The following is a 12,587-nucleotide window of genomic DNA, read 5'->3' as shown; positions in this document are numbered from 1 at the left end:
TATAGAATTTGCCTTTCAGGGAGGAAGTAAGTGGTTCAGACCACTGCAGTGGGTGTCCTTGCAAAGGAGGGCCTTGAACTACAATGAGCTGAATGGGATCCACTCAATGTGTGTTGATGCTTATGCCCCAGAGATAATCTTTAGAATTCTAAATGAACAAAGTCACTCTGAACAGTGAATAAGTTGTAGAGAATTTTAAAAGATTAGAGTTCTGTTGTGTCTAGTTTTTGATCCTTCTTTTCATTTTCATTTTTAACAGAAACCTGTGTGCTCCTATTTACCAGATAGATTAGCCAAAAATGGTTCAAACTTCAATAATAGTACTTTCTGAATTACATATGAGTAAAGCTTTATTGTCCTATAAAAACAAACTATTGGAGAGTATAATATAGTGTGTACTGGTAGCTCTGAGAAACAGTGGAAAAGTTTATGTGATTTAGAAAATGCACCCAGAGGTCTTGAGAACTGTTATTTTTTAAACTGAATTTTTAAAATTTAGATGATTATAGATTTGCATGTAGTCAAAATAAATAATTTATAGATACCCCACAAAATCTTTGTCCAGTTTCTCCCAGTGGTGGACAATAGCTGATCCATTTTCTAATTGTAGAATTTTTCTATTTCAAAAAATGTTATACCCATGAAACTATGCAGTATGTAACAGTTTGAAACTGGCATTTTTTTCACTCAGCACAATGTGGTCTGTCCCTACAGTGGAATATTATTCAGCCTTAAACAGGAAGGAAATTCTGATACATGCTTCACAACTTGGATGAACCTTGAGGACAGTATGTTAGGTGAAATAATAAGTCACAGAAAGACAAATACTGTATGACTCCACTTACATGAATTCCCTACAGTCATCAAGTTTGTAGAAATAGAAAGTAAGCAGAGGACAGTGAAATAGTCTGTCTGATATAATAGTCGATACATGTCATTATACATTTGTTCAAATCCATGGAATGGGCAGCATCAGTAGTGACTCCTAATGTAAAGTGTGGACTATGGGGGATTATGGGGTGTCAGGGCAGGTTCATGAATTATAACAGATGTAGTCTTCTGATGGGGGAGGCTATCCATGTGTACATGGGAAATCTCTGTACCTTCCTTTCAATATTGTTTTGAATGAAAAACTGCTCTAAAATATTAGATCTTTAAAAAAAATAGAATTCACATACAAAGAAAATCCCTGAATTCCAGAACATGAGCTAACAGCAGTGAGGAGGAAGAAAACGAAACTGAAAGAGGAAACAAAAACAACAGCAGGAGAAAGGAGAGGCAAGTGTGAGTTACAAGTCCTGTTAGGAGGAAGAGCCGTGGCTTTAACCCAGCTCATCTGCACCACCACAGAGCAGATCTTCACTGCCTTCCCAGCAGGGGGCAGACTTCCCGCTCACTTCCACCTCCCTGTCTTCATGTTCACGATGCCTTCTCATACCTTAACCAATCACAATCATCTGTGTAAGTTTCTCAAGGTTTTTTTTTTGAGAATCCAACTATTATGTCCTGATACAAATAGATATGGCTGAATATTTGTAGACAGCAATCTGGCTTGTGCAGAAGTGGAGACTGTACACATTTATTAGGTGCTATTGTCTCCTTGAGCACTAAGAACAGCCTCCTTAGAAAGCCTAGATAAGTCCACAAGCATTCATCTATGTAGCTGACTTTGAACGTGCTCCAAGCTATGCTCTGGACTAAATAAAGGTTCCTTTCTGCCTGTGGAGAAGGCTTGGGGAGATGGATAGAGCAGCTCAGAGAAAATAAAATAGAAAAAAAAAACTTTGTAGAGAAAATAAATCGGCCACTTAAAAAGAAAACAAATTTCTATACTGATGGACTTCATGGGGCAAGATGTTCAGGTAAGCAGAACCATTCTTTTAATAGCAGTAACATATATGAGATGGTATAATATAAGCCCTGATGGTTGTTTGTAATGCAAGGCTTAGGCTTCCACTTCAAAGGGGGCCATCTCAGATAAACGCCTTGCCAGCCACACGAACAGATAAAGGGCAAGGTGTCCTCCCCATATTGGGATTCCTTTGCTTTAGAGACCTTGGATGATTTCGATAACTGACCATTTGGGCTACTTATCTTGTCTCTTCCTCAGACTTTAAATTCCAGATCTTACATTTTGAATTTGCCAATATGGAATATGCCCAAGAAACCCTAGCCTCCCACCCTCAACCCCAATAAAAACAGAACCTTCGGCCCATGAGTTCTTTTTCTGCTCCACTCATGACCTCACTGTGTAGCCCCAGGTGTGCAGTGCAATTTCCAAGTCTTGTAAGTAATAAACCTTTGTTTTTCATAGTTTTCTGATGGTTGTTGCTAAAAGCACCTTACAATCATAAGAACCGCAGGGGTCGGCTCAGCCACAACAGTTGTTATTTACAGGCTGAGACTGGCACAAAAGAGATGGTTGCAGAAAAAAATTAAAAGAAGGGAAAGATATGATGATAAGGTAACTATTTTTCCCTCTTCCGTAATAGTAGTAGAGTAAGAATAATGCAGCCTCCAAATGGTGATTTAGTAATTTCATTGAAAGTTAAAGATAAAACAATTTCAAACTAGAAGTGAGGAGGGGATCCCTAAATGCTATCTTCTTTCAAACTGGGATCTAGATTGGCAAGCAAATGACGCTCTTATAATTAGGGCTGGTTTCTTAATCTCTGTAAACCCTGAAAGTAATGGAAACAATCTGAAGAGAGAAGCATGATACTGTCCTTTATTTAATGAATGGCATATTATCTTCCTCCTCTTCCTGCAAAAGGAATAGCATATAATTTCAGATTCTTCATTCTTTGAATCAGTGGCTCCAATGTGTGGTCCCCAGACCAACAAACATTATCTGGGAACTTGTTTGAAATGCAAACTCTAAACCTCTACCCCAGGCCTACTGAAGCAGAAACTCGGGGAGAGGCTCTTATCAATCCATGTTAACAAGCCCTCTGGATATCTCTGAAACCTACTAAAGTTTGAGAACCACTGCTGTAAATTACATCCGTATTCCATTTTTAAGCCTTTCTGAAAATTGTGTAAGATGAATATATCATATGACTGAACTTGATTCATTTCTAATTTACACTGCCAAAGGCTTTCTGGTTTTCTAATTTTTCTGCAGCTATAAAGCAGAGAGCCCCAATAGCACCTTCCTCAGTATAGGAATATTGGCATTTGCCCAGTGATATGTCTAAAGGAACATCTAAAGGCCTAGAAAAAGTGGGTGTGAAAACTACGAGGTAGTTCTGTTTTTGAAAATTATCTCATTGTCCAGATTAAGAGGATTTTCCAGGACTTCTCTCTGAAAATCATCCTTTCTATTGAGATACAAGACATGAGAAAGATCATTTTAATCCAACACAGACTAAAGCGGCATGAATTCAAAGGAGATTTAGCCCTCTGGTTGACAGGGTTAGTACTGAAAAGTAGCTCATGGACTAATGTTTGTCATGGTGACATTATATATATATATAATAACAGTATTCAAATATATATATATAGATATATATAGATATATATTCACTAGTCTCTTTCTTATGTCTCTTTCTTACTTATGACTTTTAATAATGATTTCCCTTAATTTCCTGGCTATTTTCTGGATATTTCTAGGAGTTTTCCTTCTCCCTCCCATCATGTTATAATACATTTCAGTTTATTTAAACATTTGTAAAACTTGTGTTTTTGCACTTTGTGAGGGCAATTAAATGTAATATCCTTTTTAAACTGAAATATGTTTTATGTATCATGAAATTTCCCTCCTAAAGTGTATAGTTCAGTGGATGTTATTATATTCACAAAATTCTACCACCCTCACCACTAATTCTGAAACTGGGAATGGAGTGGTTTCCCTCCCTCTCATTCCTGTGAAACATGCTGCTTTTCTTTAGCATCCTCCTGAGGAAGCTTCAGGAAGCCGAGAGGAGTCAGTCCATTGTGACAGCTCCTGGGTTATGGACTCACTGGAAACAGTGAGTAAATCTGAAAAGCACAGAAGCGTAACTAGATAATTAATATAGATTGATAATACTGCTGTATTACTTGAGTTACACTTTGCCTCTTAATTCTTTGGAATCTGAGTAGAAATCCCAGTATGGTTGCATAAGCTGTGTGGCATGATTTCCATGCTGCTTTGGGGTATAGGTCCTCAAAGATTTAGAGAAATGCTCATGTTCTTAACTCCACAGAAACGAGTAAAAATTCAGAGACCCCAGATTTCTCTCCTTCCGGATGTTGGTTTTTACCTAGCTTGTATCAAATAAGGAGCCACGAGAAACAGGGGTGCCTTGGGAAGGGCACTGCCCTGAGGAAAGGAGACCCATTGCCTCTCTCTGCTTCCTGCTCCCTGCACACCTACATCCTCTGGGAAGCAGTGCAAGTCTCCTCTGAGCAAATTAGCTTTGGTCAGCTTTGATCCTGAATAATGGCTTTGAGACCTCGTCTCTAAATCCTGCTGAGACAAACTATGTGGAGGAATCCTGAAGCCTAGACAGACCTTCTGAGCACTTGCCCAGTTCCCATGGAGGCCATTCAGCCAGACACGGTCCAACACACCCAACTGGGAAACTGGAGCAGAGGAGCAATCCGTTTTGATAAAACAGAGCAAGTGGGGTTTGATATTAATACAGATGAACTAAGAGACATCTAAACCATGGCGGGCCTTGGCATCTGGCCTCTGAGGCTTAAGAAAGAGCAATTACCTCAAGTTATTTGATCAACACACCAAGCTGCAAGGTGACTCCAGGCGTCATAGGGCCAGGGTTTCTGAGGGAGAGCCCAGACGCTCCACACCCAGACCCTTACCCCAAACCAGGCAGGTGCCTGACTGCTTCTGGGTTAGAGCTACATGAGAACCACGGATGGCCCCTGCTTCTCCTGTGCAGAGAGCAAGAAACTGGAGTCTGTAAATCTGCACAACCCAAAGACCCCAAGGGGCCCCCGGGACCTGAGTCATCTGACCTCAGACCAGAAGAGAGTCTCACAGGGGTCTGGACTGCAACAGTAACAACTGTCAGTATCTGGGTGATGGCAGGATTAAGGAGAATATCTGTTTACTGGTTTTCCAATGATGAAACAGTGAAAATAGCATATAGGACAGGTTTAGTGAAATTTAAAAACTTTAATACATTTACAGGGAGCCTAATAAAAGAGCCAGATGCCATGCATTACTCCCAAATTCATATTTTAAGGCATCATCGGATAAAATTCTATTTGAAAATGGATTTTCCTCTGTGATTTTTGTTTTAGATGAGGGTGTTCCTTTTTTCCTAAGGACTAACTGGGTATTATTCATTTGATATCTAAGAACTATCATTAAGATTCATTCATTGATTTGTCCACTTATTTATTTATTCACACATCCATTAAATGCTGTGAAGCTTCTACCATATTCTCTGCCCATATACCATGGTTGGTGGGGAGTAATGAGGTGGGCTTTCTGTATGGGGCATCCATGGGCTGGTGGGAAACTAGCATTACTTCTAGGGAATGCAAACAGATCCTAAAGTTCCTTTAGATGTCCCCCCTGTTTTTTCCTGTGGCTTGACTTCTCTATTCTAAATGGTTGAGGTAGTAATTACTGCCGCTCTGTGAGAAAAGACATCAGTAAGAGAGTCATATTTTTCTCTCTCACTCCAAAGAAACAGTATTCCTTCTAAATGAAGGAAAAAAGATTGACTCAAGAAAAATATTTCCCCATAGTTTTAAATTTTCAAATACTTTTTTTTGAACTGGCAAGAAAGGAAAATATAATCGAACTACAATTGGGAAAATTGGTGTCTTAAGATCACTGGCAAGTCAAATTTCAGATGAAAAAAGTTCTAATTGGAAAATTTAAGGATTTAAGCCCAAGCAATATTAGATTTAAATATAAAAGTGCAGCAGCATCATTATTATGCATTTTTTTCTTAATGGAGATGATGGATTTTGTAGTGTAAGAGAAATCCACAGCACTTAGTTCTATTATAACCTATAATCAAGCTGATGATAAAAGGAAACAGAAACTATAATCTTATAGTTACATATATAATCTATCTATATATATAAACTACCAGCTGACAGCTTTTGCAGCTGTCAGAGTCTCTCATAAAATTCTGGAATCTCATCATCACTCTGAAGTCCAAGGGTCGCAGTTAGGCTCAGTCTTATGCTTCAGCATCCTCTGAGTAGGATTCTGGAAGGTACTAGCAAACAGTGAGAGGTTTTTAATCTGTCTTTTCTAGCATTATTTTTTTAAGTCCCATTCTGCTGCTGAATATAGTGTTTTATTTAGTCTGAATACATGAGGACCTCATGGCACCCAGTCCTGTAAAGCAGATTAAAATAATCGTGAAGCAGCCATTTGGATGGTCATACGTGACCAATCTGGGTATAGGCACATGCCTCAGTGCCTCATGCAGAATGACTTCTATCTGTACAATGTCTGCAGGAATCATCGGTATTAATAGAATAAAACTTGCCAAATGATGTTAGGAAAAAAAAAATTTGCAAGGATAGGCTGAAATACCAGATAAAACAATGCCACCATATATTGTGATGTTTAGTTATGTGGGAATTGCCATGCATTGTCAAAAAGCCCTAGTCTTAATCCACTGATAAAGCAGATTTCGGGTGCCCTCACACACACACACACACACACACACACACACACACACACACACACACACACACACACAATGTAACTATGGGAGGAGAGGATATGTTAATTAGCTTGACCATAGTCATTATTTCACTGTACGTATGTATATGAAATAATCAGATTATACACCTGCAATAAGTGTCATTTTTTTGAAATTTTAATGAAAAATTATATAAAACATTTTATTAAAAATCCATGTAACTTTTATTTTTTTTAAATTGTAAGTCATTAAAAAGTAACCTTAATTGATAGTCTCTTTGGCCTCCCAAGTGATTTACGATGTTTGTGTTGCTACTAAGTAGCTTGTCCAAAGGGCGGGTCTCACGGTTATTAGGGTGTGTTCTACAAACAGGGTAAGATAATTTATTCTGTAGTATTTTGTGATGTTTTGTGACATTTTCAATGTATTATGTTAGGGACTTTCAATCTAATTTCCTTCTTAAGTTTTAAAATCCACTAAATTTTAGTAAAGAACAAAATCTTTTGGCAGGGAACAACCACTAACAAATTCATCTCAGATAGTCCATTGAATACCTACATAAAAGACTGAGTGCCCTGGAGAAATTCAGTATAAACATCAGAAAAACTTCAGTATGTCACACTCAGGGTTCAGCCAGCCAGGGGCATACCCGTGTTGGATGCTAAATTGGGCAGGCTGAGTCTCTCTACAACCTGCTGAGGCATCTGGGCATCTTAACGTTAATCCTGAAAAAGTTATTTGATTTTCTGCAAAGGTTTAATTAATTTAAGTGAAAATAGCTGTTTTACGAAAGAAAGGAGTCCTTTGGAAAACTGAAAATTTAATAGGAAATTTTATTAAATACATCATTTTGATTTGTCACCTTATTAAAAAATTTTTTAAATTCATATCCTACATTTGGATGGTCCATATGTTTCCTTAATAAGCTGCAATAAAAATAGAATTTTAAAGAAATACAGCCTCCCATCACTTTTATCTTTTATTTAATTAAACCTTTCTGGCTTGGTAAATCGTATAATCCCATTCATATTGATCCTGGTATGGGTATTTTTTTCTTAGATATTTACTGAATTCTACTGTTTTTTTTAATGTACTTTTTGTTAATTGTCAAACAACTATTGTGTCACTTTTCATCTTGTATTTTAAGTATGCTCATGCTGTTTTATGATCAGCAAAAAGTTTAATTTGTTGATATTGGAGGGGAAATTTTGCACAGGCAAAATAAGAGTGCCACTTGAATACAAAATGCAGAGCCATTATAGACATCTAGCTTGACCCCCACTGATTAGAAGCTGCAGAGGGACTGTGATTACAGCAGTCTCGGGTTGATCCTGACTTCCAGTGGGTGAGGTAGAGGAGATACAGCCATTCTTACAATTCAAGAAACCTGATTCCTACTCATAAGCACCCTCAAGAACAGAGGCAGGATAAGTTTTTCTTTGGATTTATGTTTGCCCTTATATTCTCTGGATAAACAATTATTCTAGGTAGTTCTAATTCCCAGTTTCTTCAAAATATTTCCATTTCCTTTTTTTGGTTTCTGTGTATGCATGCATGTGTGAAGAGTGAAAATTTTGAGGTTTAGGTAATAACCTTTCTTTTTATAGGTATATATAGCTTTGCCTTTCTTTATATTTACAAATGCACATGTTGAGGTAAGTTGCTTGTTATAAAAGCTGTGCTAATTTTCTTTAACCTGAACTGGAAATACAAAAAACATGAAAACACTAAGGTGACTACTGTCCCCAAAGTGAGTTTCCCTTGCTTAGATTTCAGTAAAATAGCAATATGCCCACTCTTAGTGGAATCTGTGCTTTAAGAAAAAGGAAAGCAACAGTGTAAGCAATCCTACTGGGCCCAGGAGGTTAGTGAGGGCAAGTGAACTCCACCTGTGCAAGTCCAGGTAGTCTGTGTCTCTGTCTGACTTGCTGTCTGATCACTCTTCTGTGGTCAGTAAGGAAGGAAATCCAGGTGTTCTTGGTCAGGTAATGTTCTATCTTATACAATTCCCCAAGTGCTTGTGGGACCCTTTATTCCCAAACGTCAGGCTCTCATGGACTCTGGATCCCTGAGAACCCTTTCTCTCCAGGGATGGCTTCTCATGGAAGGATATGCCTCGTGCCTCCTCACCTGACCAGGTGGAGACGTGCCTCAGCCCTGCACGGCCCATGCCCCGGCTCTGAAAGGCAGAGAGCACATTCACCTGTACAGCCACCTGCCCTGCTTGAGGGCAGGTGAATGGGGGACTGGGAAAGAGTTCTCTGCTTTCATTCATAAGCCCTATCAATCCAAGTGCACACGAGTATTTTCCTGTGTTTTCTTCTTCCAGGGAAATTTTCTCCTGACAGGTCTTTCCCCTTAGTGCCAATCTCATCCAGTGAAGGAGACTTCTCTCTGGTCCCCTGTGTATCAGCCTCCACCCCCCTCCTCAGTCAAATTTGGTTACGATGCCAAGACTATGATGCTGCATGCACACTAAGATTTATTACTCACTACGGTGATGCCTTGTAGGAAGAGCAGGACAAGGTCTCATGCAGGTCTGAAATAGCTTGAGTGGCTGAGATGCACTGTGGTTCTGGGGTGGGGTGTGAACTCCCTGGCAAGCCCAGAGTGGGTGGCTTGGTTTCTCATTGGTTTATCCAGATTCAGGGCAAGAGGGGAAGGGTGGGGTAGGCATGAAAGCTGTCAGCAAACATCCAAAATTGAGTCTGATTCCTTATTACAGAGATTTAGGGTGAATTGTTCTCACCAAACCCATTTGTTGATGGATTTTCAAAGGCATCTAGTTTAAGTCTGCCTGTTTTTTTCCCTTCTAAAGGATAAACTTTATCATCATCATTTTGTAGGTGAATGGTTAGGCCATATTCACCCATATGTTCAATAAGTAGTCTGGGGGTATGATAAAGGATTCAGACTTTGTTCATAGACATAAAAATTCTTAAAGACATACCAATATGAAAAATCCCAAACATTTCAACATGTGAAAGCCAATATTATCCCTGAAGTGCAGGTGCAGAGGGCTGGGTGACGTTCTGGAAAAGGTCCTGGGAGAGGATGGTCCTTTTGAAAGACTGTAACAATCAACCGAGCATAGAAGGAGATAATACTGATAATTTTCTTGATATTTTTGGCTGCACATACTATATCTCTATTTATTTCTATTTGTAAGAGTTAATGGGGCACTTGTTCCCAAGCATTTGCTGATACTTTGTGGCCATTTTTCATCTGCAGTTCATATTAGGGTTTGGGTGAAACCCCTAAGTGGTTTTTGGGAAATGGCCACAGTAGATAGAAATAAACCCCCACGTGGGGTCATGGCTGTACCTTGGCAATCCCTCAGGATGGAGACTCAGGCCATCGTGGTTAAAGAGGGAAGCCGGCACTTTGCCCAAGGACTGCTGAGGGTCCCCTGGACAGACCTCAGGGCACACCAGAGAGATGAGCCATCTTCCATGGAAAGGTGTGTGTGAGAATGATGCCAGGTCGGGTAGTAAAGAGGTCTCTGTTCCAGAGACAGCAGGGGAACCTCCTCCACCATTGTGTCCAAGTGGGCCTGCACAGGTTACTCACGATGTGCAGGGACGGCTCTAATCTCACTGGGATTTACCCACTCTGTTCAAGAACATGGGTGAGAAAATTGCTTTAAAAACCAGCTCAGTTGGTAGAGACATACAACACACTCTTCTCTCCTATGCCCACACCTCCTCCCCGCCCAGAGCCCGCCTCTCCCGTGGGGCTGCTGTGCACCGAATTTCCTCCTGCGCTCCCACCTCTCCGGGTGGCACACCACTGCTCAGGGCCACATGTGCACCTGAGGGAGTGTACTTGCAGAACTGGCTTGTTTTTGCCATTTATGATTAATAATTAAAAATCATTCCTAAAACCTCTACACTTACTTTAAATTTTGCTCGTATTTATTTTTAATGTTTTTTAAATATTTAAAATGTTTTAAAATTACTTTACTGTATTTATATTTATTAGAATGTGTTTTAATAGATTCGTTTGTAATATTTAGAATAGTTATACTGGACAACATTTAAAGAGGCCGATAACTGTTAAAATGTTTATTATGAACACTGGGAGCTGCCCACCAGCATGCACATCCCCCTTTCCTTGTCCCCAGAGGCAAAGGCACTCAGCTCCTTTGGCTGGTTATTTCGGTGTTAATTTCCGTATCACTGAGAATCATGCCTGTGTTGTGCCTTCTTTATTCTTCAGTTTGGGCCTAAACTACTGACTTCACATGTGAAAACTGAGCCCAACTGCTCTCATCCATCCTCCCACAATGACCTCACCATTTCCACACATACATTCACTTTCCTGTAAGCTCTCAGGAATGATTTTTGTCATAATTTTGTTTAGATCAATATTTAATATTTTCATCATTCTTACTACATATGTACTTCCATAGGTGTTTGAATAATACCTTATGATTCATTTTTCTTTCTTTCATATGATTGGTTTTCCTTTGTCCCTTATGCATTTGTCACTAGTCCAACCCTAAGCTCCTCTCCCATTGTATAAATCTGTTCTCATTATAATCAGATCAGTCAACAAATGTACAGTATGTTCAGTATGTACCATCAACTCCATCCTCCCAGCCTTCTCACTGACCTTGACTGGTCTGGTCCACTTTCTCTCCAGGTGCTGCCCACCCCCGTTGCTGGGACCCCCTTCACTCTCACCTCTCTTTAATGATGGACACTCTGTTTCCTGGATTTCCTTGTCTATTATATCTCTCTTCTTGGGTTACTTACTGGATTTTGTTGAACATTATTTTCTAATAGTTTCCTGGAAGAAGGTGCAAGGATGTGAAGTTGTTAGGAAATTGCATGTCTGAGATGTCTTTATTCTACCCTGGCATGTGATTTATTGTTTGAATTACTGTAGAATTCTAAGATGGAAATAATTTTTCCTCAGAATCTGGAAAACTCTGTATATTTTAGTTTTTTGCTTAATCCTTTAATTAAAAAAAGAAAAGCTGTTTTCCTTCTTGGAAGCTTGTTGGATCTTCTCTTTTTTATGCTCAGTGTTCTGTAAACTCACAATGTTATCCCTGGTATGGCTTTAATTTTATCTGTTGTGCTGGGCAATCAATGTGCATTTCAGTTGGGATATGCTGATATTTCAGGTCTGTGCAATTTCTAAAAAATATTTTACTGATTATTCTCTTCTGTTTTTTTTTCTGTTTATCCAGACTTCTTTAACTGAAAATCTATAATTCTATTTCATTCCTAATAATATTTTTGAGAACTAATCTGGGGATATCTATAGCACTGGTTAATTTATTTTAACTATAATATAACATTGCACTGTATAAATATACCTTAATTTGTTAATACATTGAGACATATTTAGATTGTTTCTCTTTTGGGTTTTTGAAAACAATGCTGCAATGAATATCTTTATGAACATGTTTATGTGCACATGGGCAGTGTTTCTGTAGTGTAGACAATGTCTGGGGCATAGAACATGTAGATTTAAACTTTATTAGACATCACTTCTTGTTTTCCTTAGTAGCAGTGCCAATTTACACCCCCACCTGCATTTCCCTGCATCTTCATCAATGCTTGATATTTTCAGTCCTTTAAGACTGTTCCAGGAAGATGGATAAGAAACTTTTTCTCAATTGAATTCATATGTCTTTGATGACTATTAACATTGGAGGTCTTCATAAACATTAATTAGTCATGAAAGTTTCCTCTTCAATGGATTTTTCATTTTACCCATGAGTTCTAAACCAAACTGAGTCTCTGGGTATGATAAAATGTGTACCTCAAAATATAAAAAAAAAAATCTGAACCGCATAGTAAATATGATTTGTACATAATAGTATTCTGCAATTAATAAGAAAATATCTAGATTTGAGGGATACATTTAAGCAAAATTTATTCATATAATTTCTATATCACTTCATATAAAGAATTCTTTTATAAATTAACATGGCAAGTGAGTCATAAACATTGATTT

At 38.6% G+C, this 12,587-nt stretch overlaps 1 long non-coding RNA gene across 1 annotated transcript in view; it reads left to right on the top strand.

The window, feature by feature from the left end:
• LOC118918181 (uncharacterized) overlaps window positions 1–11,818 on the top strand; it is a 49,720-nt gene extending 37,902 nt beyond the window's left edge. The window contains exon 3 of the long non-coding RNA XR_008995478.1: window positions 10,836–11,818. This is a non-coding gene — a long non-coding RNA (uncharacterized LOC118918181). The remainder of the gene's footprint in view (window positions 1–10,835) is intronic.
• The last annotated feature ends 769 nt before the right edge of the window (window positions 11,819–12,587 follow it).

The sequence above is a fragment of the Manis pentadactyla genome, chromosome 2 (assembly GCF_030020395.1).
Source record: "Manis pentadactyla isolate mManPen7 chromosome 2, mManPen7.hap1, whole genome shotgun sequence".
In the NCBI taxonomy this organism is placed as follows: Eukaryota; Metazoa; Chordata; class Mammalia; order Pholidota; family Manidae; genus Manis; species Manis pentadactyla.
Note: the sequence above shows the minus strand (reverse complement) of the source record. Positions and strands in the feature narration are given on the sequence as shown.